The sequence below is a fragment of the Tachypleus tridentatus genome, chromosome 13 (assembly GCF_004210375.1).
Source record: "Tachypleus tridentatus isolate NWPU-2018 chromosome 13, ASM421037v1, whole genome shotgun sequence".
Classification (NCBI taxonomy): Eukaryota; Metazoa; Arthropoda; class Merostomata; order Xiphosura; family Limulidae; genus Tachypleus; species Tachypleus tridentatus.
Window position 1 is genome coordinate 147714556 of NC_134837.1, and position 6000 is coordinate 147720555.

A 6000-nucleotide genomic window follows, 5' to 3' on the forward strand; every position below is an offset into this window, starting at 1 on the left:
GTATAATTTTTTTAAGTTAAAATATAATACATGTTATCAAAACATTGTTTCAAAATTCCTGTGAGGAAAATATCTGTTTTGAAATAGTCAAAAAACTAGTTTTATCTGAGTCTGTAAATTGAAATACCACATGAATTGAACTGTTGTGTGAACAAATGAACAAATAATACTGCTGATGTCACAGAAGAATTATGTTTGACTGTATTGCATATGTGACATCTTTACTATATAATAATGTTTATTATGTTACACAAGTTAAAAATATAAACTGTAATTGAGATAGTAATATGAACATTATGTAAAAAAGTTGGATAAAAGCTAATCCAGAATTTTATAAGGTGAGATGTTTACAGTATATTGAACATTTCGAAAGCCTGTCAAGCCTATGAGCTTACACTGTTGTTGTAAGTATACTTACGTAATACACTATGCTATAATAGTTGTTTTGTTAAAATAATGGTTTTATTTCTACGTTTATAGGACATATAATTAAATATAGACCACAATGCCAATGACGTAATCACATGTTGAGATACAGTGAACTCATCAACCTGTTGAACTATCTGTTTATAGAAACTTTATTTACCTATACAAGCATTAGCCTTAGTAATACAGTTTATCTACAGAAACATTATATTTAGCAACTATCCATCATCCTATTGAACTGTTCACTTAGTAATACTATCAGCGTGTTTTACAGATAAATATCTAAACGCAAACTATAAACCTAAGTCGAGACAAAATGAAAATTGTATGCAGCTCTACGGAAATATTGTAGCACTTTCCACCTATAGAAACACTACTCACCTTAGTAAACACATATAATACGCCAAGTAAGACCATCCTCCCATACAACCTTAGTGACACTATCCGCCTAAAGAACCTTGATAACAGCATCCATTTATAATGATAGGTTCCACCCTTCCCCTAAGGCAATAGTATCTTCTGGTGCCACTTCGTGGAATTTGATTCTAGTAATGCGCCCTTTAGTGCCACTTTGTGGACGTCATCACTTTACGATACTATAATATAGTTATGGAGCTCTCAGGTATCGGCTTAATTTGCTTGTTACGTAATAGCTATGTAACCTTCAGATTGTGTATACACATATAAATCACATAATGATTATTTAACTCTTATTTGTTTTATTTATTGATGTATCGACATAATTTGCAAATTGCATAATATTTATTTAACTTTCAGGGGCAGCATCCACCCTCCTTAAGATATCCGTATCCTCTGGTGCCTATTACGTAACAGTTATGTAACTCTCAGGTGTCGACACATTTCACGATAGTTATGTAACCCCAGGTTATTTCACGTTACACGATCTTATGTAATCTACAGGCGGTATCCTTTTGATCCCCAGTAACCTAACGACCTCTCACTGAGGCGGCATCTTTTGAGCTCAGGACAAGTGGGATAACTAGTTACATATTAACATTTTTTTATGGTAAAAAGCCCGCAGAATCGACATTAATAGGAAAAAAACATACGAGTTTGTGATGTAATCGGTTAATAAAACATGTAAATATTTCATTTCATACACAAAATGTAAGTCTAAAGCAAAAAAAAGAGAGGAAAAAATTAAAATTGAAAAAAATAGAGATCGTATAAATTTAATAAGAAGAACAAGTAAAGTACTTATAGCAATTCTACTAATAACCAACGATAGAATGAACACAAGATCTATAACTATTCAGTTTAGCCATATTCCTGACAGCTATAACGTTTACAAGAATTAAAACCACAATTACAAATTTATAAAATGTAATCCTTACTTTGACCTACAGATAAGTGTATAAGGCTGTCAGGATAAGAATAAAATTCTATAAATTAGTGATTGTGGTTTTAATTTTTGTTTCATTAATTTTTATAGTAGAATCTTTACTTCATTTTAAAATTCATTATTTTTAATTCTCTTGTTTGTTCCCTTTTTATGTGTTACCTGCAAAAAATACATACTTTCAAAGTTGTCGCATGTTCATTTATCGATGCTCCCCAGTGGCACAGCGTCGTGTCTGCAGACTCACAAACCCTAGAAACCGGATTTCGATACCTATGGTAGGCAGAGCACAAATAGCCCATTGTGTAGCTTTATGGTTAATTTTCAATACACCCTAGCCATCGATATATAGCGCTGTTAGGTTGGAAAGATACTTAAGTACGTGCATGATATGTTTTACCATTTATATAGAAACCTCTATACACTTATTGAAAAATCACAAACCAGTCAAATAAGCTGGAGCAATAACCCGAACCGTCTATAGACTAGCCCCTCTGACGTAATCGGGAAGGTAATAAAGCTGTTGTTTTATGAATTTTTGAATTGCCATACCGGGAAAGTCAGCATAATATACCGTAACCAATACTTTAAGTGGTCGATATTTCGCTTAGTAATTTAATATAACGGTTTTTGGGCGCGTGAATTGTTTGGAAACCTTGTTGATCCCTACTAATGGAATATTAGAGAAACTTTCACAATAAAACTTTAAATAAGAAGATATTTTGGATGTAATAACATAATAAAAATGAATAGAATGTCTGCGGACTCACACCGCTAAAATCAGGTTTCTATACCTGTAGTGGGTAGAGCACAGATAGCCCATTGTGCAGCTTTGTGTTTAATTCCAAACAATCAATCAATTAATCTCAACAGTACCTTGAAGGAATGTATATTTTTTTGTAAAGTAAAAACATAAAAATGTATGAGGTGAAAATGGGCTTTGTTTTCCCGGTAGAGGATTAAAAATTACAATTCGACATCTAACATGCAACACCATGGCTACATTTTAGCATTTCAAATAGTGCAGATCAAGCTTACACTTCAGTCTGAGAATACACGTAACGTACTTAGAAAACGTATTACTGAGGAGAGATGTCTAACTAAAGATTATAATAACAGCCTGCTTTCCTTTAAAACTATTAATTCAACGTATGTTAGCATCATTAATGATGTGAAAGTTCCAATGACAATTTCTTGTCGATTTACAAATTAAACAAGATTAACTTACTTTGAAATATCGGCAAAAAGCAAAAACAGAACCTACATTCATGTCAGTGAGTTGGCCCGTCGTGGGCAACTTAGGTTCAACTAAAGGAGAAGTTTTGTAATTCGCATTAGATTGACATTAGCTACAAAAACTGTTACGAAACGTTATAGCTGTTGCAATATATGCAAATATGTCAAACGTATTCTTCAAATAAATAAAATAGCAAGCTGTCTAATTGACTGTTTATTGTTAAATACAAAGCTACACAATGGGTTATTTGTGCGCTGCTCACAGCAAGTATTGAATTTTAGCGTTATAAAATAAACTAAATAAACAGCTCAGTCACTTGGAGACATATCTGTATTGACCAAACATTTGCATGGTTTGCTGAAATATTGACCACGGCTCCAAATGATTACCTGTATTATGTGAACTAAAACATTCCTAAAGCAGTGATACATTTTTCACAGTTTATAACACAAGGTTCACTGAACGTCCTACATTACCTGACAATTAGTAAATCCCATAGCTTAACTTGGCTAGTGATTAAAATATTAAATAAATTTATACTAAGGAACTGTTTGAGTGTAATTGTTTTATTAAGCTCCCAATTTATTTTTTCACTAAACCGTCTGTTTGAAACAATATTAACCTTTATGGTGAAAAAAACGAACTCATTTTAATCACGTAATTGTATCTCAATTGGATTGTTGTAAAATGCTTTTTAAAATATACAAGAACTTTCTGTTAATGAGATTCTTTAGATTTTTAACAATCGAAATGAAAGTATAAAGCTAAGTCTAAAATCATATATATCAAATTTATTTGCGTTTTTATTATAATTTTTCAAGCAAGACATAATTAAAGTATAACAAAGCACCGAATGTAATGGCTCCGTTGGTGTAGCAATATGTCTGAGGGCTTATATTGCTGAAAATAAAGTTTTACACCCGCAGTGAGAAGAGTACGTATAGCCTATTGTTTATTTTGAGCTTAACAACAAACAAGCGTAATGAAAACATTCATTACACTATGTAACAACATTTTTACCTTTTCTTGTTCTTGAGCAGAAAGTGTTACTTCCCAGTTGCTTATGCCTATAGTAAATGGAAAAGACCTATTTTTCACTTCAAATTTTGCTTTTGTGACCTGGGAGCGTATAACGAAAACATGATGGAAGACTATATTTGGGGGCTGATACATGAAAGTTATTTACATTACAGTTGCAAATCTCTAAAAACTACTCACTTCTAAACATTTTTGTTCATTTTTCTATAAATTTAATTTCAATAATGTAAATCTTGATTCATATGTTCTTTTATTCAGACCTTATGTAAATGAAAATGTGCAAATTTGTCCGTTTTTACACAGAAAAATAGATTAATTTCTAAATTTCATTATCCAGGTCACAAAAGCAAAGTTTGAAGGGAATAATTGCCATTTTCTGTACTTTTACAACATAAGCAATTAAGAAATAACACATACTATCCAGGAACAAAATTTGTGTTACATGGTGTTATTCATTCCATTTTAATCGATAATCAGTTCACAACTTTCCTTATTCACTGGAACTTTGTTACTAGAAAAAATGATACTTATTACATTTATTAAGATTTTAAATCATAAAACACGTCATGCGGTAAGGCGCAAAATCTTTGATTATTTTAAAATATTTGATGTAAGGTACACAAATAATTATTTACCCATAGCCGTTCCAGATTTTGAACTCATGCCCAAGAGAGAAAGAAAATAGTCTACAGTTCTCATCACTCTTGGGCAACTCTTGGCTGACCTAATAGTGCTCTCATCGTTCACTTACGGCCCCAGTATATAAAGCGCGTTCCTGTGACAATGGTTTGCCATGAACCATCTGATTCATAATTAAAGCATGATGAGCGCTATACCACGCCTAGCCCAGCTGGAAACTCCTGGTATTGTTAATACTATTTTATTTACTAATAATTTCTAAAAATACAGCATAAATTAGTTCAAACACTTTGAATAAAAAAATCTCAAACATAATAAAAGCCTTGACCTAAAACAAAAAAGTACGTTATGAACAGCGTTATGGCATCAATGAAATTATTATCTATTTATTCGTCATAATTTTATCAGGAATTATGATTATTTACTTTGAGATAATGTTGAGTGTTACTTATGTGGTCGAAATTATCATCAACATTTCTAAATCGCTTATTTTTTCTCTTCGTCCATTACCTGACTTCCATTGAAACTATTTGATTGGTCTATATTCATTATTATGTTTATCAAAATTCATTACAAAGCTTCTTTATTTAACTACTATAGAAGTCACTTGATAAAACTAACTGTCGTGCCATCAAGCAAATCACAGTACCAAAATGACGTGTTAGGTGTTTGATAGTCACCACAGAGGATAAAGTAACTAGATGCGTATACATCTGTTTATTCTTTGCATTTGTTCTAGTTGTTTGCCATACGTTTTGCAGAAAATATCAAGAGATACAGTGACTGCAGATTTATCACTGTCAACATTAGATGTAGGATATTTTTCATGTTCTGTTGAAAGCCAACACAAAAGAAACATTGAGTCATCGAATACATAGTAGTTGACAACAATGTCAAAAATCTGATGGATTGGACCCTAGATAATATTCCAGTCCTTGTTTCCTCTCCATTGGTTCAGTGGCTTGATGTATTATAGAAACCTCATCTTATATATAAAAAGTGCAGAGAATGAGGTTAATTCCACTAAGACACTCTAGCATACTGATCAGTTCCCGTGTTTGGTTATTCACTGGCTTATTTTTTTAAGTACGAAACCTTAAGCAATAATCACACACATCATGTCACCAATAATGTGTCCAAATGATGGAGAAAGCGGTGATGCGTAATACGTATCGTCTCTCTTCTAGGAAGCTGGTAAACTGGTTAACACCTGACTCTCCTGTCCATCTCGTTAAGCTAACAGGTCTCCAACCACTGAAGTAGTTTATCACGAGCATAATGCTATAGGCGCGAGAATGGC